The sequence below is a fragment of the Gopherus evgoodei genome, chromosome 6 (assembly GCF_007399415.2).
Source record: "Gopherus evgoodei ecotype Sinaloan lineage chromosome 6, rGopEvg1_v1.p, whole genome shotgun sequence".
NCBI lineage: Eukaryota > Metazoa > Chordata > Testudines > Testudinidae > Gopherus > Gopherus evgoodei.
In genome coordinates, this window is record NC_044327.1 from 111,658,822 (window position 1) to 111,684,739 (window position 25,918).

General features: G+C 43.3%; 1 protein-coding gene across 8 annotated transcripts in view; it reads left to right on the forward strand.

The window, feature by feature from the left end:
- PRLR (prolactin receptor) overlaps positions 1-25,918 on the forward strand; it is a 253,697-nt gene that overhangs the window by 148,454 nt on the left and 79,325 nt on the right. Inside the window, exon 4 of one of the 8 annotated variants that reach the window (XM_030567215.1) lies at positions 16,130-16,347. The exons of the other annotated variants lie outside the window; for them this stretch is intronic. The gene's annotated coding sequence lies outside the window, so the exon portion shown is untranslated. The remainder of the gene's footprint in view (positions 1-16,129; positions 16,348-25,918) is intronic. 8 annotated transcript variants of the gene reach the window in all.

Consider the following 25,918-nt stretch of genomic DNA (forward strand, 5'->3'; position numbering starts at 1 on the left):
GCCCCGACCCTCTAGCTGGGGTCGGGGCTCTCAAAGTCAATAAGCCAGGCCTCCAGCGGGGCTGAGCAAACACAGTATCAGCCCAGACCCTTGGACAGGCCGAGCAGTAATAGTTCTGGCTCAGGCCCCTAGCAGGGGCTGAGCAAACACAGTATCGGCCCAGGCCCTTGGACAGGCCGGGCAGTAATAGTTCAGGCTCAGGCCCCTAGCAGGGGCTGAGCAAACACAGTATCAGCCCGGGCCCTTGGCTCGGGCGGGGCACCAAACACAAGTCTAGTTAGCTCTGGCCCTTTGGGTCAGGGTAGAGCAGTAGCAAAGTCAACGGGGCCCAGCCCTTGGTTCGGGCGGGGCACCAAACACAAGTCTAATTCGCTCTGGCCCTTTGGGTCAGGGCAGAGCAGTGGCAATAGGCGGGAAGAGGGGAATCTGCCACCCGGTTACGAGTGGCAGGGAGAACACAGGCCCTCCCACTCCACTGCATTCCAGCCCGGGGCCCTAGCAGTGGTCAAGACCCGCTGCGATCAGTGGGGATCCTGGCCGCAACACACTGACATGGGTTCGGGCTCTTTCGGAGCCAAACCAGGGTCGGCTATCCCCGGGCTACTTCCAACCTCCCCCTCTCTGGGTACCTGGTTCTTGCCGGCGTCGTCTGATGGGTCCCAGACCATAGGTTCCTCCGGGTACCGGTCGTGGGGAAGCTCAGGCCACTCCTCGGGGTATCGGGCACACGGCAGGTCAGGCCAACGTTCCTCCGAGTACCTGGTCTGAGGCAAGTCCAGCCAGCGCTCCTCTGGGTAGTGGGCGCGGGGCAGGTCCGGCCAGTGTTCCTCTGGGTAGTGGGCATGAGGCAGGTCCGGGCAGCGCTCCTCCGGGTAGTGGGCACGAGGCAGGTCCGGGCAGCGCTCCTCGGGGTAGTGGGCACGGGGCAGGTCCGGCCCGGTGGGAGCCCGGGCACCAGCATCTGTCCTCTCCGGCAGCCTGCCTCCAACTGAGCGCTGGGGCCGGGCTTTTATACTTTCTGTCCCGCCCCTTGACTTCCGGGGGGTGGGGACAGGCTGTGCTGACTCCGCCCACTGAGGCGCCTGCTCTGGCTCATCCCCCTCAGGCACGGCGGGGAGCCAGGGCGCCTCCTTACAAGACCATATGCAGTGGGTGTTTTTAGCAGACAATGGAAGAGCTGAGGGAGGGAAAATAAGAACAGCAATGGGAACACAGGCTAACAGTGACCAATTAAGCACTTCAGTTTCCCTATCAGTACAATGGGGATAAGAATACTTACCCACCTACCTCTTAGGGCTGTTGTGAGGATAAATTAGTTATGTGTTCAAAGCACTGTTTGAACATTAAAGTGCTGTAAAAATGAGAACTACCAATAATACCCTTACTTTTACAATTAGTCATCCATTTGGCTATGGTAAATTTCACATATTAAATCTGTTGTGTGTGAGGATTAGGAAGGGATCTTTTATTGATCATACTCTCCCTTTCCCACAAAAAAATGTGTTATGGGTTTTCTCTACTTGACTGTTTTTGAGAAATCTTGTTTGTTGTATTTGGTACTGGAGGGATGCGGGGAGGGAAGGGGGCGGGGAATGCATCGGGAGTCTGGCACTGTTTTTTCAATTTAAAAAAATTAACTATATAGACCACAGGCTGTATATCAGTGCAGAATTTGGTCCATATGCTAGAGATAGTAGTCTTGTCATCAAAGGCCTCATTAACTATTTTTCATCCTATGCCAACACACAAAACTATTATTGCTCACATCAATAACCACATGTAGTCCCCATGAGCTGCTATTGAACTATAGGGCTGTACTGTTTCATTTATATTTGTAAATAAGCCTCAGGACCAAATCTCTCTGATGCAGGAGCTTGCACCAGTGAAACAAAGCTTCCCTAAAGCGATTTTTAGCTCACCAGTGGAGTATTCCCCTTACTCAAAGAAATTCCCAGGAGGCCTATCTTATCCTATCCAGGTTCTTGTACTGTCTTCATCACTATAGAATCTGAATGCCTTCCAGTAGTGAATTAAGTGATGTGACCAACATCATATGTGGTTTGTTCTTTCTCTCATCCGCTCCCTGGTGGAGAAGTATATGTTTAATGTAGTGTAGTATGGGACTCTGGTTGCCACTCAGATGGACATCCCTGAGTGACAGGCATGCCACTCACTAAATAACCGGCAGTTGCTAGGCAGATTATGGCTGTCACATGACTCTAACTGCCCTGACCTTTCCCCTCCTTGATTTGAAAAAGGATGAAAGGGCACTAAATAATCTGAGGAGAAGGGTATCCAAGATTGAGGCTTAGCTGTCCTTTTACAAATCCAAAATGGACATTACATAAAACAGGTCAGAAACAGATTTTACCCAACACTCATAGAACCTTTAAGTCCCAATGTTCTAGTTGATAGTTCCACAATCTGCACTTGAACTTTGAGGCCTCAACTGTCCTTCTGTTGCCCCCTTTGGCCCAAGTAGTTAGCCAATATTTGGGATCTTGTGGGTTGCTTCCATTAGGAGGAGAAATTGATTGTGAGTCCTTTTTATTTACGAAGAATCTACACAAAATCCTATTTCTCTAAATACAGCAGGAACAAACAAGAGGGAGCAGTTTCCTTGCTTACAGTTTCAAACCTCTTTCCAGCCAGACTCTGCCCAAAAGAAGCTCTGTCTCTTTTGACTTCTTCCTAGGGCCAAGTTAAAAGTACTTCTCTAGCTGTCTCCTGGCCGTTTTTTTTCCCCCCTCCTCATCCTGTTTGCTTTCCTGTTGGTGTTCTGCTTCTGTCTCAGATAGACATATACACAACTGCAATCTAATCAAAGGGGCATTTAACTGCTCCCTCATTTCTGCCGAATGAAAGGTAACCAGCAAACCTTCCAGTGTAACACTTCCTATGCCTCCCCAAACATCCCTCAAATGCTGATTAACAGATGAGAAGAAAAGAACGTTAGCCATATTCTTCTGCTGCTTTCTCCTCTTTCCCTTTCAGTTATCTCTCTTCCCCACAAGCCCCTGACACTCTCTCACATTGCATTTGTCTGAGGAGAACAAGCACTACACTAGCTCCACAGAGATTTCTTCAATTTGTAAGCCACATAGACTTTCCACAACAAATGGATCTACCAGTTGCATGCAGGTCTGAACCAAGGAAGAGTTGTAAGCCAAGAAATATGAGATCAAGCCAACACACTATCATTATTTCAATATGACCCCTCTATTCTTAGAAATCCACTGATATATTTGTTTAATGCATGACCAAGGAGTGCCGACAGTAAACTAATAGGTGCTGATAGTAAACTATTGCTTAAGATCAAAGGGAATACTGAGTTATATTTTGTACCAAGGCACTATACATAGTAACAAGAAAACATTCTATGAATACATTAGAAGCAAGAGGAAGGCCAAGGACAGGGTAGGTCTGTTACTCGATGTGGGGGGAGGGAACAACAACAGAAAATGTGAAAATGGCAGAAATGCTAAATGACTATTTTTGTTTCAGTTTTCACCAAAAAGTTTAGTAGCAATTGGATATCTAACTTAGTGAACGCCAGTGAACACTAGGTAGGTTCAGAGGCTAAAATAGGGAAAGAACAAGTTAACAATTACTTAGATGAGTTAGATGTCTTCAAGTCACCAGGGCCTGATTAAATACATTCTAGAATACTGAAGGAGCTGAGGAGATATGTGAGCCATTAGCAATTATCTTAAAAAAGTAATGAAAGAAGAGGTTCCAGAGGACTGGAAAAGGGCAAATATAGTGCAAAACCATAAAAAGAGGAATAGGACAAGTTGGGGAATTACACACCAGTCAGCTTAACGTCAGTACCTGAAAAGATAACAGAGCAAATAATTAAGCAAACAATTTGCAGACACCTAGAAGATAAGGTGATAAGTAACAGACAGCATGGATTGGTCAAGAACAAATTGTGTCAAACCAATCTAATAGCTTTCTTTGACAAGGTAACAAGTCTTGCAGATAGGGAGGAAGCAGTAGATGTGGGTATATCTTTGACTTTAGTAAGGCTTTTGATACTGTCTACATGACTGCCTCAAAACAACTAGGGAAATTCACCTAGATGGAACTTCTATGAGGTGGGTGCATAACTGGTTGGAAAACCATTCCCAGAAAATATTATCAGTGGTTCACAGTCAAGCTGCAAGTGGAGTACTGAAGGGATCAGTTCTGGGTCAGTTCTGTTCAATATTTTCATCAATGATTTAGATACACTTTATAAAGTTTGCAGATGATACCAAGCTGTTGCAAGTGCTTTGGATGATAGGATTAAAATTCAAAATGATCTGGACTAACTGGAGAAATGGTCTGAAGAAAATAGGATGAACTCATAAGGACAAATGCAAAGTACTCTATTTAGAAATGAGCAATCAGTTGCACACATACAAAATGGGAAATACTTAGGAAGCAGTTTTGGGGGGATTTGGGAGGGGGTCAAAGTGGATCACAAGCTAAATATGAGTCAACATTGTAATACTGTTGCAAAAAAAGCAAATATTCTGGAATCTATTAGCAGGAGTGTTGTAAGCAAGAGACAAGAAGTAATTCTTCCACTCTACCCTGCACTGATTAGGCCTCAACTGGAGCATTGTGTCCAGTTCTGAGTGCCACATTTCAGGAAAGATGTGGGCAAATTGGAGAAAGTCCAGAGGAAAGCAACAAAATGATTAAAGATCTAGAAAACATGAGCTATGAGGGAAGATTGAAAAATTGTGTTTGTGTAGCCTGGAGAAGAGAAGACTGAAAGGGGACAGGATAAGTTTTCAAGTACATAAAAGGTTGTTATGAGGAGAAGTGAGAAGATTTGTTCTCCTTAACCTCTGAGGATAGGCCAGGTAGCAATGGGCTTAAATTGCAGTGCAGCAGTTTAGGTTGGACATTAGGAAAAACTTCCTAACTGTCAGAGTGGTTAAGCACTGCAATGAATTGCCTAGGGAGGTTGTGGAATCTCCGTCATTGGAGATTTTTAAGAGCAGGTTAGACAAATACCTGTCAGGAATGGTAAAGATAATACTTAGTCCTTCCCTGAGTGCAGGGGACTGGACTAGAAGTCCTCGCAATGTCCCTTCCAGTCTAATGAGTCTACTATTCTAATGTGGCTTCTCTCTGGCTCCTCCCAAATTCCCAAAGAGTATACATCTATTTCTGGTGTTTATGAATTTCTGTCGAGATCTGCTATGGCATAATACCAAGTAGAAAGTTATAGCGAGCAGCTGGGCTTTTGAGAATGGATTTGTGCAAAAGTGCTATACTTCTGGTCATTCTGTGTGCATAAGCTGTGGAGCATATTGTCCTACCTTAGTAAAGAAGGCAATCTCCAGAAACCTCTCCCTAACCAGTGGTCTGATATCAGGACTGGCATCAAGGCACTCCTAATTCTGGCCCTCGCAACTACTGCCTGATGACTTAACTACTCTGCTTTCATTTTTCAGCCTATAAAATATGGCTTATAATTAGGCATGGTCCTGACCTACCTTCCAGAATCAAACACCCTCTCTCTGTCCCCTGAATCTGAAGATAGGAACTTTCAGCTTGTGCCTAACATGTAATATAATGGATTGAATGAAAACCCTAGATCTAAAAGGCCTCGTCCAGACTAGGGGAGGAAAATCGATCTTAGATACGCAACTTCAGCTACGTGAATAACGTAGCTGAATTCGAATATCTAAGATCGAATTACTCACCCGTCCAGACGGTGCGGGATCGATGTCCGCGGCTCTCCGTGTTGATTCCGGAACTCCGTTCGGGTTGATGGAGTTCCGGAATCGATGTAAGCGCGCTCGGGGATCGATATATCGCGTCTAGACTAGACACAATATATCGATCCCCGAGCAATCGATTTTAACCCGCCGATACGGCAGGGTAGTCTGGACGTGGGCAAAGCAACCAAACTTTAGGGAGGTTTGGCTCTGGATCTGAGAAGTAGGGCCCTTCTCTATGGAATACTCTGTACTTTCCAAAAGTGCTTTGGGTACAGCTGGGCAAATGAAGGATTTTTCCATTTGCTGGCAATTTCAAAAAGATTGGTCCAATGTGCAATTTTTTTAAAAAAAAAATATTTTTTTCAAAAATTTTGTTGACTCAAAGTTATATTCAAAAGATTTTAAAGAAAACATTCATTTTGATTTGAGTATTTTAAAACATTGCTGAGCTTTTAAAAATAAAATTAAATTTCAGAACAAAATTTTTGAACTAAAAATGATTTTCTTTATAAAATGTCAAAACAAAACATTCTGCATTGGGGGGGGGGATTTTTCAGAGTTTTTCCCAAAACAATTTGGTAAAATCTACATGAAATCATGAAGTGATTTGATGATTCCAAAACTACATTTTTCACCCCAAAAAAATTTTGGTCTAAAAATTTCACCCAGCTCTACCTGTGAGAATTCCTCTGTTAGCTTGAAAAGCTCTTTGAAAGCAAATAGCATTATGTATGATTTAAATGTTGTCATTGAAGCTTAATTGCATATTTTATATCAGAAAGGCTTGCCTGTACTAGGTGGTCTGATTGGTTGGAAGAGTCAGCATACCAGTTCTGAAGCCTGGCAGTTCAATGGTTACTCAAAGTATTTGCCCACAGCTGGAATAACTTCTGCTCCAGCTCTTGTTCTTGCTCTCCTCCTGCTTGGACCCAGCTCTGCTCTTGCCTTGGTCCAGGTAACCCTAACTTTGACCCGTGGCTGTTGGTCCTGACTTGTGACTTTGAGCCTGGGCTCTAGCATCTGGCCTCTGACTCTGGTTCTGACCCTGGGTCTTGATTCCTAGCTACCAGCTCTGGCTTTGACCTCTAGGCACAGGTGCCCATGTCCTGGTCACTGACAAAAGGACACTGATTAGGATTTTCAAAGTACCCCAAGGGAGTGAGAAGTGCCCAATGCCTGTTGACTCAGTTCCACTATTTGGTCCATTTCATCATTGCCCCACTTCACCTGCAACAGAGAAGACAAAAACATTTTCAAAATAGGAAAATCTGTCTCTAGTGCCACAAAAATTGATGGGGTGCTGAAGGGCAAGTGCTGCTGAAACTTTTTTCTTTTCCCCTTAATTTATTAGATGCAGAGTTGACAGTGTTCCTTTAAATGTAAATGTTACTTATTGGCTTGTTGGAAGGTGGATAGCCTGGCTTGTTGGAAGAGTAACTGCTTTTATACCTAGATATCACTGTACCATACAACTGAAAGGAAATATTCTGAATTTTCTTTAATTAAATGACTACTTCAATTACGCAATATTCTTTGGGTTATATGCTTTTCAGCACTGTGCATTAGGTAGCAATATTTCTTTCCCTCCCCTCTTCCCATTAAATATAACAGCCAAGAACCCATTAAATATATCCAAGAAAGCAAATGGAATCCAATAGCTTCCTCCCTTTCTGGCATATTTTATTTGTGTGTTAGAGAGGTCTTGCCTTCCTCACTGAAAAATTTTTAAATTAATGTATGCAGTGCTGTTGTGGCTGTGATGGTCCTGGGATATTAGAGAGACAAGGTGGTTGAAGTTGGCCCTGTCATAAACAGAGTGTTAAGGGTTAATGTCTCTTATACCTGTAAAGGGTTACAAGCAGGAAACTGGACACCTGACCAGAAGACCAATCAGAAGACAAGATACTTTTAAATTCGGGTGGAGGGAAGTTTGGGTGTGAGTTCTTTGTCCTTCTCTCGGAGGGTCTGAGAAAGACCAGACATTACTACAGGCTCTCCAAGTTTCTTTTCAAATAGAAGGTAAAAACCAGGCGGTTTAGGTTTTTTAATTGTTTTACTCTATTTGCAATTGTGGATCTGGCTGGTTAACTTTTATATGTGTAGTTGCTGGGAATATTTTGATTTGTATTGGTACTGGAGGGAAAGTCTCTCTCTGGTATCTGTAAGCTATAGGACCCTGTATATTTACATCTTGAAGTTACAGAGATAATTCTTTACTTTCTTTTTCTTTTATTAAAAGATTTCTTTTTAGAGAACCTGATTGATTTTTTTCTTGTTTCCCTTGTTTTATCCCAGGGGATTGGGATAACTCACCAGGACTGGTGGGGGAGATGGGAGGAGGGAGAGATAGAATCTCTCTCTGTTTTCCTTGAATCTGTTTGCCTCTTTGTGAGAGGGAAGGGAGATGCTTCTCTGTATGGTAATTTAAGAGGTTGGATCAGTATCTTTCAGAATAGCCCAGGGAGGGAAATTCTGGGAGGGGGAAAGGTGGGAGAATGGTTTATTTCTCCTTGTTTTAAGAACCCAAGTGATCTGGGTTCTTGGGGTCCCCAGGGAGGGTTGGGGAGGTCAGAGTGCCCCAAAACACTATATTTTTGGGTGGTGGCAGCCTATCAAATCTAAGCTGGTAATTAAGCTTAGGAAAATTCATGCTAGTATCTCATTCCTGGACTCTAAGGTTCAGATTTAAAAAAGAATGGTATGACAGGCCCAATAAAAGATATTTCCTCACCCACTTTTGTCTCTTTAAATTAGCACAGGCAGATGCTGGACTTTTTATAGTTTAAGAGGATTGTGTGTGAGCAGCAAGAAGTAAGCATCAGTGCTTTGGTAAATAAAGTTATAGTAATTAATTTCTTTTGCTATGTTAGCACTGGCTCCAGAGTCACTTGTAAATGTACTTCACAATGGCGGTGTGTATAACTCTGAGTGCTTCTTCCCCTGGCTTTGTAAATATTTAACAAGGGCAATATCTTTGGTCAGTAGTCAATTTATGCTTTAAATAAGTAATGTTTACCTGTAGCTAGGGCATAAAGATAAAAGGTTTTATAGTCAAGCACACAGCTGGATAAAGACTCAAATTCAGGAATAGTTTTTTCAATAGCTGCATAAACATATGTAATAGAAAAACAACCAAACTTATATAAGCATTAGTCCCGAGGTCCCCAAACTGTAGGGTGCTCCCACCTGTCGGGCATGGATGACCATTTGGGGGTGTTGCCAGGGCCTGGGCCAGCACCCACAGGGGGCAGGGAGGGAGCACCACCCAGCTCCGCTCCGCTCCGCTCCTGGCCCTGGCCCCAGGCCCGGCCCCAGCCCTAGCCCCAGCCCCAGCTGCTCATAAGATAATCATATTTGATGGATTATAACTTTTCCATTGACACTTACATGATACGCTTTGTACAAGCTTTGTTACAATTGTAAAACAGTAGTCATATCAATGACATAAATGGTCATGTTCAATCATACAGCATCACAATCCCTTAGAATATGTGCTAACTACTTATGCCAAATTGTTCAACCTTGTATTTAGCTGTGAAAGGCTGAGTCGTATTTATTAATTCATCTGGATTTATTTCAGTTTGTAATAAATATGCATCTGACATACGAACGCAATAAATTCTGATTTTATATGATGCATGGAAAAAATTGTAGTATAGTAAATATTTTTTCCAGAACAATGAGGCTAGTTGGTTACTTCCTATGCATTCGCATGGAAGAAGCACTGTTGCCTCATGTTTGCCACTTAGGAGTTGGGAGACCTGGGTTCTGTTCCCAGCTCGGCTTGTCTCATTGTGAGATCTTGGTTAAGTTACTTGACAATCCTGTGCCTTTGTGTACAATTGAGATAACAATACCTACCTTATGAGATCTTCAGATAAGAAGTACTATATAAGTACAGGACTGTATGGATAGTCTCAGCATTTAGCTGAACTCCAGAGATCAGTAAAGCACAGGTAAAATTTAGAGGAGGTTTGTCCTAAAACTGCACTGAGATTTTTGGCCCACCTCAGTCTCCCTCCGGTTCATCTATCAAGACTATGCCAAAAAAAACAAGTACCTGGCACTTTTTTGTTTGTTTGTTTCTTGTTTCTGTTATATGTTCACAGATGTAAGGAGATGGATATTTTTATCTGCAAATAAAACTCTGAGATTAAGGGTCACAGTGCAACTTTATTGCATTGTCCCATTAGAATCTCCCTGAACCAATTTCAGAGCTGCTTCAACATGCAAAGCTCAGATATATTTAAAAACAAGAAGGTGTTAAGTTCTTTGTCAGCAAGGAAAACTTTTAGGTCAAAATGAAAGTGTGCTTGGTTTTTGTTTTTTTCATAAACCACTTATTTTCTATAAGCTCAAATACTGTACCGTTTGCAGGGCGAAATTGGCATTTTGCTCCCACATAAACAAATCCCTGATCATCAACATGAATGACTGGATGTATGCTGGGAGAATTTTCCTATACAAAGCTGAGAGTTGCACTGTGAAAATTGGAGGGAGGGGAAGCAGAATCTCAAAATCCCAGTGTTTTCTGCCCAGTAATGGCTTTATTCTGCTAACTCTGTGCCCGAAGAACCTCAGCTGAGTCCTGTTGTGGGGAGTAGCTTCAGATTCACTCCCTTAGCAAGTAGCCCAGCAGTCTGTGTCTCTAACCTGACCCACAGCAGTTTGAGTCTCAGGATGTTAGAGACTGAGAACACTGAATAAACAGTGGGCTAAATTCATCCCTGGTGTAACTTCATTCACTTCAATGGTATTAAATCTTGGATACATTTGACATAAATAGATTAGTGTATAGGAGGAAGATCATGCTGATACATGGTGCAGTCAGCAGTTCTCCAGCACCCCCTGATGTTTAGCCACATATTAGTGCTACTCAGAAAAAAAAAATTCCCTAGCAATAGGGATTGCGCAGCATTTGTCTCAAAGGCTGAGCCACACAGGTGAAATGGTGGTGATGGAAAGAGGAGGTGTGTGTAGTAGCACCAGGAATATACAGGAAAGAGGCGATGCTGAGCAAAAGTATGAATCAAAGCCCAGGGAAAAGCTATTGACAAATATCTGGCTCCCTTTCATCATCAACAATAGAAAGTTGCACTGAGCACATCTGTCTCTAACCTGGCCAGCTTTCTATAAGTAATGTTTCCACAAGCATGAAATGTTCTTGAACAGTTTCTTCTACATTTTAGACATGAGTAGGTTTTGTTTTAGCATTCCTTTTTGTGTGTGCGTGTAATCACAGTTTTGTTTGGGGGCACATGCATAGCCTGCTGTGGAAAAGATTAAAATATTATGCCATTTTCCCACCGTCCTAATAGCAAAGTGAATCAGCTGACATCCATTTTAAATTTATGAGTGATTGAAATAAATTCTCAGAAGGAAAGAAGGCATCTTGAAATTAGCAATAAAAAACAAAATTGTGATTTGGGCTCATGTTAGCAAAACAAGCCAAAATGATGCATACTTTTTTTTTTTAAAGTCCATGATACTTGAAATCCACATCATGATAGATAGATACAAATCTTTCACTACCAAGACAACCAAGGGAACATAGCAGCAAGTGAAGTATCTCAATACTGGCCACACTCCTGAGAGTATAGCAATCAACAGGATTGTTTGTGTTCTGTGCTAAGCTCGCTGTGGTACTACTTGCCCACTGAGACATGCTGCGTTATTTACAACACAATATTTGTCTACTGGCCTATACATCGACACCATGTAAAAATACAACAGAGCAAAGTGCCTGCCAAAAACAATATTAGGGGTAATGGTCTCACAAATCATATCTGTTTTAAAGTGGTTTGTAATTACCGTAGATCTGTTTCAGCGTCACTAATGACAGTTGTGTGAAAATTAATATAATTTGCTGTTGATCTGAATTGTGCAAACTACAATTTGAACCAGAAAAGGAGTCAAAATCAGCCTTGCTTCAAGTTCAAAGTGCCATGCCAGAACCAATGGTAGTTTGACAGAGTTTTGCTTTTAAGAACTGTCAATATAAAAATGCTAACTTTATCTGCAGACTTTACCAAGCTGCTATGCTTGTGGCATATTTTGAGTTTAAGTCAGTCTGTAATGGGAATCAAAATGGCTAATTAAAAATACAACAAGGGTGTTGTGAAGCTAATGCCCTTTGTGATCTTTAGATGAAAGATGCTAGGTGTGTATATATATTATTTGTGTTATTTGTATTATCCCAAAATAAAATGAATAGCTTTCCAAAATTCAGTAAAGCTGGGGGCTCTGCTCAGGCAGTCCTCTCCTCACCTTTGCCTGTTGGCATGTTTAAATTTCACTGGAAAATGTACCACAAATTCATTGATGTACCAGAATGTATTGCCTGATCAATGCATCCGTGCATAAGATGAGCAATACATGGAATGTGCAGCAGATGTGGATACATTTCTTTCAAGTCCTTTATTAAACATTGCATGTATATCAAGAAGAGTCTGTAAATTGGTGCATAGTTTTCCCACATTTGGCTGTACTCTCACAACACATCTTGAATCTAAATTAAAATGACCCCTACATTGCATGGAACAACAGATTATTTCAATAGTATAGTATTTATTTATGTATTTTGGTCACTGTTGAACACTGCAAGAACTTTCATTGCTGGCAGTCTGGAAAGCTCTGGGGTTTCATTTAATTACTAAGGAGAATTTCTGACCACTCCAAAGATCTTTGATTGCAGCTTGGTGGTGAGCAAAAATGTGAGGCAGGTATTTTTCTTCCAGTTGAGAGTGTTCTGGGCCAGTGTGTGCTGCTTCTGCATACTTAAAAAGCAGAGCTAATAAAAAGCTCAAACTATGGAAACCATTCATTGGACTCTCCTCAAAGCATGTACTATATTGTATAGAAAATCCACAGCTGGGCTTCTTTCTTTTGTATCATTCTTCTCAAACAGGCTCCTATTGAAGCTTTGGTTACCTTTGCTTGATTCTTAATTTCAAATGAGACATCCTGTTCAAATGTTAAGCAACATGATTTGCCTTTCTGGAGACTTATGTGTTTTATAAACTTTGTGGTGCAAACTATCCTCGTCTCCCTTCCCAGACTTTTCCTCTGTTTTGAGTTTGAGGTCAGGGTATTCTCTGCACTATTCCTCTAAGGCTTTTTTTACAACCCATTACTGTCATAAAATGACAAATTTGGCAACTCTTACTGTACTAGTGAAGTTGGGCCCCTGCCACAAATGTAATAGCATTCATGCTTTTCCTAAACTTTGAGGTCAAGCAGATCTGCAGTTCCAGCACTGCTTGGCAGCTATTGTAGCTGTCTGTGACTTAATCACTGCTGCTCTGGGCAAGTGTTCCTGGCCCAGCCACGTGGTCATTGTCAGTAGGAAGGTATCCTCGTGCTGCCATGACTGCAGTAGCTGCCAGCTGCTGAACAGTTCCTGCCTGGGGATGACAAACTGCTCCCTGTACTAACTAACTACTGTTAATGCATATTTTTTTTTCATCTATTTTTGTGCATCAGGTGAAATTAAAGTTTATAGACAACTAATGATTTTAATAGATTCATTCCAAGCCTACTTATATACACCAGGCTAAACCTAGAATGAGACGTCAGAATCAGGCCCATTGACTTCAGGGTGGTTGTGTGAATGTAAGCTGGGAGGATTTGGCCATGTATGCCTAATGCAGTCATTTTAATCTACCAACAACCTCAGGAAAAGATATGGTGCTGCAGATTTCAAGATCGAGTGGAAATTAATGCTTTTCTTCATCCTGGTTTTATAAATGGGTTTCAGGGGACAAAAATCAGTTACATTCTAGTCCCTTAAATGCATTTGTTTTTCACCCACCTAACTGATTGGTAGATGACTGCCAATTACGTGATATGACCGTTCTCGCCAATCAGTTTGTAATTCCTGCAGGATTGCTGAAGGTGGTAAATGAGCCTAAGTATGGGTTCTTAAATTAGTTTAATAGTTATTTCTTTTTCCTTTTAATCTAATATTCATTCTTTCAGCCTAAGCAGTTCTGATACTTCTCTGACAGCAGCACCATCTTTATTTATGCTTATGTGAGTGCACTAGCTATTGAGCTGAAAGTTTCATTTGAATAAGAGCAGACTCCTGTATTGCAAAATATAAATTGTCTAACAAAATTATGAAGAAACAAATGAAATTAATAAAAAGTAACTTCTGTAATTTGCTAGTAACATCTTGTTGTTGTGGATTCATGCTTCAGAAATCTGGTCTGTTGGTTAATGGTGACCACTCAACACAATTACTGTTAACAACAAGGAGGAAAGAATGCAAGCCAAAATAGGGAAAGAACGTATCAAATAACGTTTAAATAAGTTAGGTGTACTCAAGTTGACGGGGCCTGATGAAATTCATCCTTGGATATGGAAGGAATTAGCTGAAGCAACCTCAGAACCTTTAGCAATTATCTTTGAGAATTCCTGGAGGGCAGTTTAGGTCCCAGAAGATTGGAGAAAGCAAACATCATACCTGTCTTTATGAAGGGGAACACGTTGGACCCAGGGAATTATAGACCAGTCTGCCTAACTTTAATGCCAGGAAAGATATTGGAACAAATTATTTACAATCAGTTGTAAGCATCTAGAGGATAATTGGATTATAAGTAATAGCTGGCAGGCATTTGTCAAGAACAAATTATGCCAAACCAACCTCATTTCCTTCGACAGGGTTACTGGCCTAGTGGATATGCCATATCTTTATCTTTTTTGGAAGGCTTTTGATGCAGTTCATGACATTCTCATAAGCAAACTAGGGAAATGTGATCTAGATGAAATTATAAGATGGATGCACAATGAGTTGCAAAAACATACTAAAAGAATAGTCATCAATGGTTTGCTGTCAGACTAGGAAGACATACTTAGTAGGGTACTGCTGGGTGAGTCCTAGGTCCAGTACTAGTCAATATTTTCAATAATGACTTCAATAACGGAGAGGAGAGTATGCTTATAAAACTTGCAGACAACACCAAGCTAGGATTACAAGCATTTTGGAGAGCAAGCTTACATTCAAAATGACCTTGACAAATTGAAAATTATTTAATTTCATCTTGTTGAATTCGGACAAAGACAAGGGCATAGCACTTCACGTAGGAAAGAAAAATCAAATGCACAACTATAACATGGGGAATAACTGGCTTGGTGGCAGTACTGCTGAAAAGAATCTGGAGGTAATATTGGATCATAAATTGAATATGAGTCCTCAATGTGATGTAGTTTTGATGATAACAACTAATACCATTGTGGGGTGTATTAATGGAAGTGTCATATATAAGACATGGGAGGTAATTGTCCTGCTCTACTCAGATTTGGTGAGGCCTCAGCTGGAGTAGTATCCAATTCTGGGTGCCACACTCTAGGAATGACAGGGACAAACTTGAAAGAGTCCAAAGGGGAGCAACAAAAATGACACAAGGTTTATGAAACCTGACCTATGATGAAAGGTTAAAAACACCTGGGCATGTTTAGTTTTGGGAAAAGAAGACTGATGTGGAATGTGATAATAACCTTCAGATATGCTAAGGGCTGTTGTAAAGAGGATGGTGATCAATTGTTCTCCATGTCCACTGAAGGTGTAGGACAAGAAGTAATGAGCTTAATCTGCAGTAAGGGAGACTTTAGGTTAAATATCAGGAAAAACTTCTTAACTGAAATTATAGTTAGGCACTGGAATAGGCTTCCAAGGAAGCTTATTGGGTCCCCATCATTGGAAGTTTTTAAGAACAAGTTGGACAAACACCAGTCAGGGATGATTTTACTTGGTACTGCCACAGTTCAGGGGGCTGGTCTCAATGACTTCTCGAGGCCCCTTCCAGCCCTATTTCTATGATTCTATATCTTAGTCTTTAAAAGAAAAACCTTCTGTAGAAACTCAGAGCCTGGCACATTTTGCTTCAGACTACTCTCTAGTCCCTCCTGCTACTTGTCCTCTGGTCAACTAAAGATCTAATCCAAAACCCTTCAAAATCAATGGGAATCATTTAATTGATTTAATGAACTTTGGATCAGTGACTAGTACCACTGATATTTATGTGACGCACTCCAGATTCTTTATGAAAATATTCTTATGAATATGACATAACTGGAATATGCTTTATGCTAAATACCCCTTGTATGGTATCATTAGAAAGCTTGTAATCTACTAAGTGTGTTCATCCTATTTGTTTGCATATATTATTTCTATATCTGGAGTTGGGAGAATAAGATCTAAACTTGTATCACTGATGTAAACATTTTATGTGGAGGCCATTAAGGGTGTTCCAGAAACAATCAGTTGTAAATTGCATTAGTTTCTTGATAGCCTTCTTGTGTACATGTGCGCCAGTCCATGGGGAATAGAGACTAGAGGTTTTACAGTGACATGTGACCATGTCACCTGATAGTGAAATCCGTCTTAAATTTGGTACTTTTCCATTTAGGAGGAGGGTGGGGACCCAAAGAGATTAAAGATTCCTGCCTTGTGCCAAAGCCTTAAAAGGGAGTGGAGCAGGATAAGAAGAGTTGCCAGTAATGAGAAAACCCCTGCTCACCCCCTAAGATGTCTGCCGGAACTAACAAGGACTATACCAGGGAAAGGACTGGGCCCAGACTAAGAGAGTCTATAGTCTGTGAAAGAAGCTTATTGGAACATCTAAGGGTGAGATATTACCTGTAATCAATTTCTTAATGTATTAGGCTTAGACTTGCATGTTTTGTTTTATTTTGCTTAGTTACTTACTTTGTTCTGTCTGTTATTACTTGAAACCACTTCAATCCTACTTTTTATACTTAATAAAATCACTTTTGTTTATTAATAAATCCAGAGTAAGTGATTAATACCTGGGGGAGCAAACAGCTGTGCATATCTCTCTATTGGTGATATAGAGGGTGAACAATTTACTAGTTTACCCTGTATAAGCATTATGCAGAGTAAAACAGATTTATTTGCGGTCCAGGCTCCACTGGGTGCTGGGAAAGTCCATGTTAACTGAGGAGCCCCTAGGCTGAGTGAATTTCAGTTTCAGTGAACTGCAGAGAGACCAAGCCCAACCTCTGGGTCTCGGCTGGAGCCGACTCGAGTGTCTAACTCAGCAAGACAGGAGTGGAGGGGTGCCTGTTCTGGCAGGAGAGTTGTTCTCCATGGTATCCCAGCATATTGACAGTCTCGAGGGGAGTCTCTGTGACCAAACCCATCACAATTTAATCACACGTTTCTGAAATAGAAACTGACCAAATAGTGATGAAGGGGAAATACTTCAAGGACAGCACTTCTCCAACTATGCACTATACATATAATATTTTTAGCTTTGCTAAAACTGCAGTTGTCACTTCCAATTGCCTCAGCTTACCCGTATCCAATGTTTAACTCTTTTATTTAAAGTAGTAGTGAAGTTTTCACAATTCAAATACCGAAATCCTAAGCTTTATGGTGTCAAGTGCTAAACCAGAATCTGCTGCAGTTGGTCATATTCAAGATCAGATTTTAGGCATTCAAATTTAAATAATACATTGAATTTTAATCAAGAACCAGGGTCAAGTACAAAGTTTGCCTGCAGTTTTTATGAACTGTGTCCATGTCAGAGTGATATTTTCTTTGTATGAGCAAAGGCAATATAAGATAGGCTCTGTAATTTGTCTTCATCATGAAATTTATTTTAACAAAATCAGTAGTGTGGAAGTCAGTCATTGTTGGATGCTGTCCATCTTTTTTTGGCTAATATTAATATAGCCAGTCCAGCACTGTCTTTGTGTGAATATTATAGATTGTAAAGTCTGTAGTAATCAGATTTTAAAATGTATGTGGTAGTAGTAACAACAACAATAATAAAGATACTAACAAATGTGATGCTGTTCAACTCCGATGAAATATAAAATGATATAACTCAATTTACTTAGCTACGAAACTAATAGTTTTGAAAATAACTCAACGAATCCATCAGTCTATGATATAAATCAGTCTGTTAATAATTTCTATGCATTGTTAATCCAGATTTTAATTTTTAACATTGGTCTGCTCCCATCACACAAACAAAATCCGGGTTTATATTCATCTTAAAGGTGAACCAAAAAGAATATTTGTTTGTTTTGTGCTGACTTATTTCTCTAGCTCATCCTAACACAAGCCTTTGAGGAAAGTAAAGAGAAAATGAGAGGGAAGAATCAGGAACAAAAAAACTCCTATATAAGTTAAGGATGGGTATGTTTTGGTGGTCACTGATGAGAAAAAGAACGAAAAGAAGTAGCCACAAAAGGTTGTCAGAAGGGTAGTGGGAAGATGCTGACTGACGCTGGTGTATGCTCTATCAAAGTGGAAAGATACAAAGAAAAAAATCACAGCATCACAATAAATCACTGAGCTGGATTCTCCTTTCATACCAGCTTCACACACTAGTGAAACTTCATTAACTTCAATGGAGTTTACTCCTGATTTATACTGTAAGCAAGGGGAGAATCAGGCCTGTAAAGTAAAACTTAACATTCAATATAAGTTGCCAGTGAAGTGTGAAGCAGACTGCAAGGAAAAAACCTTCCTCCAGAGTGAAGTTTCACAAGGCAGTTCAGTGGGAATTGCCAAAATATTTTTTATGCAATGAAACTAATTGTTATAATAAAGGCAGGGCTGGTAGCACTAACCATTATTAAGGTTGCCCGACACTTCCCATTATAAAGACCTTGTTTTCTTTAGCTTATAACTTTGCTAAACTAATAATTCAGGCTGAAATTTTGCATGCTGTCTGCCTGCCTCAGGCTAATTTTTTTTTCCTTTTAAATTTCAGCCAAAATAGTTCAGCTGTTTCTGACAATGAAGCTATGGGAAAATACATTGTTTTGTCCATGTTAAATTTTTGAGCGCTTTACTTTGAAAATTTCTAGCATCCCCATGGTTTGCAGCAGGGACTTGCCAGAATGGTGGCCTTTGTGTCAAGGTTGTATCTTTTTCCATTTGTATGGAAAATCTGGTGAAGTTATAAGCCTTTGGAAGAAATGTAGTTTACTCATGCTCTATACAGACTTGCTAGAGTTTAACACTAAAATCTCCAAAGATTCCACCCTCACTGAGTATGCTTGAACTTTTTCAGGGTTGCTAATGTTGGCCAGATGGCACATGCACAATTCCCAGACAGCAATGGTCCCCAAACTGTTCACCTCATGCCCCTCTTTACCCATCCACGCCCTGTCCCCAAATGTGTTTGGGAGCCAGAGCCAGGAGCAGGGCCACAGTTGAGGCCAAGGCTGAAGCTGGAGTTGTGGCCAGGTCGGGAGCCAGGAACCGTGGCTGGGAGCAGAGCTGTGCTTGGGGGGGCCACAACCAGGAGTGGAGCTGCGGCCAGCCAGCCAGGGCTGAGAGCCAGGGGCCAAGGCCTAGGCTGCAGCTGGGGGTGGGGCCAGAAGCAGAGCCACAGCCAGGAGTTGGGGCTGGGGCAGAGCGGGGTTAGGTAGCACTCTCTCCCTGCTCCCGTCAAGGCTGGACCGGGCCCCACTGCACTCCTCCAAATGGGGCATGTCCCACAATTTGGGGACCACTGCCATAGAGACTGAGCATGTGCCATCCCCTCCAAGCTCCTACATGTGACTGGGCTGTGCATGTACCATCTCCACAGGACGATTGAGCATACTCCCTCCAGCCCAGAGCCACAGGGTCATTAAAAACATGTATAATACTTTCAAAACCTTCTTTTAATCTGCACTGTGATTATGGTATGAAACAATTTTCAGGATAGTTTTCTGAAAAGATGACATGTAAGGCTTGATCTGTCCTCCCACTATGTGGACTTCACATCTAGGAAGCCCTGTATGTATGAATTCACGTTCACATCATGCCATCTGGAACTCTGCTGTTTATGTTTTATTTATTGCAGATAGGCAGCAAAGTTTTTTTGCAGCATTATTTTTATGGGATTCTAAATAAATCCTCTAGATTTGGTCTTTCATTCACCTATCTTATCCAGTTGTATGTCTGGATTTAAGGTGACCTTTAAATAGGTTCATTTAAACATAAATAGCTTTCTTACTGTGTTCAGACAAATACCATTTATTTGTTTTTTCCGTTTAGTTATTTGTCCAAATCTTTTTGAATGGAGAATGAAATACTTTGAACTGTCATTAAAAGACGTGTTCTCTCCTTGTCTAAGTCTGAGTACATTGCAGTAACACAGCTAACTTGAGTTTCCAATAAAAACTCTTTCATTTAATACAAAATTCCTGAGACCTGCTTTACTGACATTTCAAGAGCCATCTCCCAAAAAGGGTGAATTTTTCCTGTATGTGCTGAAATGTGATGTGCAGAAGTTAATGCTTTTAAATTGAAATCTCTCTAAAATTTAAAACTTTTAGCTGAAAAGTTAGTTACACTAAATTGGCTTTTTTCCAGAAGATTCTTCAACACAAACATTTGTTACTGTTATGTTTTGGAGATTCATTACTGTGCACTCAATATGGCAGACTTTTTTTCTTAAAGAGGTTTTGTTCTCACAAAATTATAAGCTCTAACGTGTGGGATCAGAAACTCAGCTGTGGTCAAGAAGCATTTAGTGCAGCTAAGGACTGAGCAGTGCAAAGGTAACTTTAAGCCACCTTTGCACTTTCCCTCTCCTGGGCAATTCAGTACTGGATCAATCCCATGAGTAGGTTAGAGAAGCCTTCAGATAGCCTCATCTTGTGCCAGGTGGCCATGGCCTCATGCTCCTTCTGTTGGCTGCAGGAAGAGGGAAGGTATATGAGTCACTACAGCAGCTCTATACCATCTGAAGATCCCCCTGCTGAATGTAGTACAGTAACTCCTCACTTAAAGTCATCCCGGTTAACGTTGTTTCGTTGCTACGTTGCTGATCAATTAGGGAACATGCTCATTTAAAATTGGGCAATGCTCCCTTCTAACGTCGTTTGGCAGTCATCTGCTTTGTCCACTGCTTGCAGGAAGAGCAGTCCATTGCAGCTAGCTGGCGTGGGCTTGGAACCAGGGTGGGCCTGCAGCCCCCCATCAGCTCCCCACTCCCCTAAGTTCCCTGTGCAGCAGTTGCCCAGCAGGCTAGTAATTGCAGCTGTCCCTCGCCCCTCACTTCCATGTGCTGCTCCTGCCCTCTGCCTTGGAGCTGCTCCCCGAGACTCCTGCTTGCAGCATGGGAGGGAGGGGAGGAAGAAGGGGGCTAATGTCAGGGTGTCCCTCCCCCCTGTTCCTGCACCCTGTTTACCCCATCTTCCATAAAGCGGGGGGACACATGACAGAGGGAGCTTCCAGGCAGCTGCAGCTGTGGTCCGGTCTCTGCTTGCTGATCTAATTAACAAGGCAGTGTACTTCTGACCCCACTCTTCATACTTAAAGGGGAAATGCGCATATCTCTCTCTCTCTCTCTCTCTCTCTCTCTCTCTCTCTCTCTCACACACACACACACACACACACACACACAGAGTGTGTCTCTGTCTCTCTCTGTCCTCTCTCCTTTCGTGCTGCCTTGTAGAGTGTGAGAGTTAACCCTTGAGGGCTCAGCCAATTGCTAGTTCATCATTTAGCAGTAAGGCATTTCCTGAGAAATATCCCACCCTCTGACTCCTCCACCTCAACCAAGCTTCACAATCATCACTGTGTACCAGTATTAAATTGTTTGTTTAAAACTTATACTCTGTGTGTGTGTATATATGTGTGTGTGTATATGTATATGTATATACTGTGACAGACCCAAACCAGTGGGGTACAGGAGTCTGGTAGAGGGCAAATATACTGGTCACTGGATGAGTAGTTTTTCTGTTCCCTGAGTGACCAGAGCAGGGGCTGCTCTAGAGTAATCAGGAATCTGCTAGAACCAATTAAGGCAGACATGCTAATTAGATCACCTGCAGCCAATCAAGGCAGGCTAATCAGGGCACCTGGGTTTAAAAAGGAGCTCACTCCAGTCAGGCAGGGAGGAGCCAGAGGAGAGGAAGTGCGTGTGAGGAGCTGGGAGCAAGAGGCACAAGGAGCTGAAAGTGAGAGGCTGTGCTGTTGGAGGATTAAGGAGTACAAGCGTGATCAGACATCAGGAGGAAGATCCTGTGGTGAGGATAAAGAAGGTGTTTGGAGGAGGCCATGGGGAAGTAGCCCAGGGAGCTGTAGCTGTCATGCAGCTGTTACAGGAGGTACTATAGACAGCTGCAATCCACAGGGCCCTGGGCTGGAACCTGGAGTAAAGGGTGGGCCGGGGTTCCCCCTAAACCTCCCAACTCCTGATCAGACACAGGAGGAGTTGACCCAGACTGTGGGGAAGATCACTGAGGTGAGCAAATCTGCCAATAAGCAGAGGACCCACCAAGGTAGAGGAGGAACTTTGTCACAACTGGTGTCAGGGGTGGGATTTGGTGTGCACAGCGCGGCAGAAGAAGGAGAGTGATTTAAAAAAAAAAAGGTAGAGGGTTTTTTTTTTCACCACAATGGATGACTTAGTACAAGCATTGATACAAGCTACGGCAACCCAGCAGGAGGCTACCCGTGTCCAGGCAGCTGCCCGACAGGAAGCAGTGCTGCTGCAGCGAGAGACTAATTGCCTGCTGATGGACCGGGCTTCTCAAGACCGAGCTATGTTGCGGGAACTGGGTAAACCAGGTAAAGACCCTTACAGAGCTGAACCATGGCCATGATGGGATGCAGATCATACGGGCCAGCCATTGGCTGCAGAAAATGACGCGGGAGGATGATGTAGAGGCATACCTCCTGGCCTTTGAGAGGACAGCCCTACGGGAGGCCTGGCCTCGAGATCAGTGGTCTGGCATCCCTGCCACATTCCTGTGTGGGGAGGCCCAGAAGGCTTACTATGATCTGCCGGAAGGGGCTGCAGCAGACTCCCCCCAGCTGAAAGCAGAGATCCTGGCCAGATCTGGGGTAACGACCGCAGTGCGGGCCCAACGGTATCACGAGTGGAGGTACCAGGGAAACAAAACCCCGCGGTCCCAATTGTATGACCTCATCCATCTTGCACCAAAGTGGTTGCTAACGGAGTCCCGGAGTCCGGAAGAGATACTAGAGGTTCTGGTCATTGACCGATATATGAGGGGACTACCGCCAGACCTTCATGCTTGGGTAAGCCAGAACAAACCCTCCACCTATGATGAGGTTGTTGCACTGGTAGAGAGGCAAAGGACGGCAAAGGAGCTGACCCGACCAGTTAAGGAAGAGGCACCCCGGGTTAAACTAGCAGCACCAAGCCCTAGAGCTCGGATGGCTGGGCCACCAGGAGGGCCCAGGTGGAAAAAAAGAGGGGCTGAAGGCCCACCAGAGGCCACAAAGAGTCGGAGCACAGAGGGAGAAGAGGATCATGATGTTAGATTGCCCAAACCAAGAGACCGGGGAATGCCTAGGGCTCCATACAGATGTTATGCCTGCGGGGAGTGGGGACATATAGCTGCACAGTGTCCCAATGCTGAGGAGCCGATGCAGTGTAACCTGGAGAACTGGGCAGATCCATGCTCCCTAATCCACCTTGTGGGGGTCTTGCTAACCCCACATAAGTACAACAGACCAGTAAAGCTAAATGGGGTAGAGACCACAGCACTTGTTGATTTGGGGAGTTCTATCATGCTTGTCTCGGGGAAGCTTCTGAAGTGTAGTCAGCTGCTGCAGGCTAAGTGTATGGGGATAACATGCATCCATGGGACTGTTGGTTATTACCCCACCATCCCAGTAAAAATTGAGATTCAAGGGAACACTACTGAGATAGCAGCAGGTGTAGTCCCTAAACTTCCATACCCGGTGCTCATAGGGAGGGACTTCCCAGGGTTTGGAGACTTACTCTCAGTAGGAGGATTGGAGAAAGAGGGGAACCCTGAAGTTAGTGAGGCATCCACAGTAGACTGTCAACCCCTAGTCTTCTCTGAAATATCCCCAGATTTATTTTCCATTCCCAGACAGGGTAAAAAGTCGAAAAGGGAAAGGAGGGCAGCTAAGGCTTTGGGAACCCGAATACTGGCCCAAAGCCAGAGGGTCGCTCTCGTAGGTAGGTGGACCCGAGCAGCTGAAAAGAAGGCCACTCAAGAGGGAGAAGCACCTGAGTCTGACCCCCACCCTAACGCTTCTGAACCAGTAGAGCCAACAGAGACTGGGCCCCTAGATCTTGGGTAGATTAGCCCCGGGAGAGGAAATTTTGGATGGGACCAGGCACTTAGGGGTAGAGAAGACCCTGGCATGAGTCCTATGACAGTTCTTCTGGCCCGGAGTACATGAAGAAATGCGGAGGTACTGTGCGTCCTGCCCAAAGTGTCAGCTGCACAGTCCCCATCCCCACCTGAGGGCACCTTTAGTAACCCTTCCCATCATAGAGGTCCCTCTTGAGCGAATAGCCATGGACCTAGTGGGACCCCTGTAGAAGACGGCTCGGGGTCACCAATATATACTTGTTGTTTTGGACTAAGCTACTCGCTACCCAGAAGCTGTCCCCCTGCGGAACACAGCCTCTAAAACGATAGCCAAAGAGCTGGTGGGGATCTTTCCCCGAGTGGGGCTACCAAAGGACATATTAACAGACCAAGGAACCCCATTTATGTCAAAGCTAATGAAGGACCTGCTCCATATACATACCCTGAGAACTTCAGTTTACCATCCGCAGACTGATGGTTTGGTAGAAAGGTTTAACCGAACCCTCAAGGCTATGATACGGAAGGTGGTAAGTTAGGACGGGAAGGATTGGGACACCCTACTGCCCTACCTTATGTTCACTATCCGGGAGGTACCTCAGGCCTCAACTGGGTTTTCCCCCTTCGAGTTATTATATGGGCGTCACCCCCGTGGCATACTAGATATCGCCAAAGAGATCTGGGAAGAGGAACCCAATGAGGGGAGAAATATAATAGAACATGTAATACGGATGCGAGACCGGATAGCCTGTGTCACCCCTATTGTACAGGAACATATGGAAAAGGCCCAGAGAACCTATTACAATTGCCAGGCAAAAGTCCTACAGTTCCAACCAGGGATCGAGTGATGGTGTTGGTACCCACGGCAGAAAGGAAGCTTCTGGCCCAATGGCAGGGGCCCTATGAGGTGGTTGAACCCGTGGGGGAAGTAACCTACAAGGTTCGGCAGCCAGGACGCCGAAAACAAGAACAGATTTATCGCATCAACCTTCTGAAACCCTGGCATGCACAAGAGGCATGCATAACTATCCAAAAAGACCTAACCCAGGAAAACAAGCCTTCCAAACAGGTGAGAGTCTCTCCCGATTTAACACCAGACCAGAAGAATGAGGTGTCTGAGATGATCTTCCGGAACCAAGATGTGTTCTCGACAAAACCAGGTCGAACAACCGAGACATGTCATCACATCATCACGAACCCTGGGGCCAGAATAACAATGAGGCCCTGTCGGGTGTCAGCAGCCAAAAGGGAGGAAATAAAAGCAGAAGTAAAAAAAAATGCTGGAGTTGGGGATCATCGAAGAATCCCACAGTCAGTGATCCAGCCCAATCGTGCTGGTGCCCAAACCTGATGGCACCACAAGGTTTTGCAATGACTTCCGGCGACTAAATGAAGTATCCCAGTTTGACGCGTACCCCATACCTCGCATAGATGAGCTAGTGGACCGTCTGGGTAATGCCCGGTACTTGACTACTCTAGACTTGACAAAGGGGTACTGGCAGATTCCCTTTGCAGAAGATGCAAAGGATAAGACTGTGTTCTCTACACCTGAGGGTCTTTTCCAATATACTGTCCTCCCTTTTGGACTACATGGGGCCCCAGCTACTTTCCAGCGCCTCATGGACAAGCTATTACGCCCGCATAACAGTTATGCTGCTGCCTACTTGGACGATGTGGTCATTCATACCACAGACTGGGAAACTCACTTAGAGAAGGTAGAAGCAGTCCTTGATACATTCAGTCGAGCTGGACTTACAGCAAACCCTGCCAAGTGCGCTGTAGGGTTTACGGAGGCCAAATATCTTGGCTACATTATGGGAAAAGGTCTGGTAAAACCCCAAGTGAACAAGTTGGAGGCCATCCAAAATTGGCCCCAACCACGTCGCAAGAAACAAGTCCAGGCATTCCTAGGTATAGTGGGGAATTACCGACGATTTATCCCCCACTTTGCCACAAGGGCAAGCCCCCTGACGGACCTAGTAAAAGCCCGTGGACCTGATCTGGTTAGATGGTCTGACACAGCAGAGGAAGCATTCACAGACCTGCGGACTGCCCTCTACAGTAACCCTGTACTGATAGCCCCTGATTTCAGCAAGGAATTTATCCTGCAGACAGATGCATCGGATGTT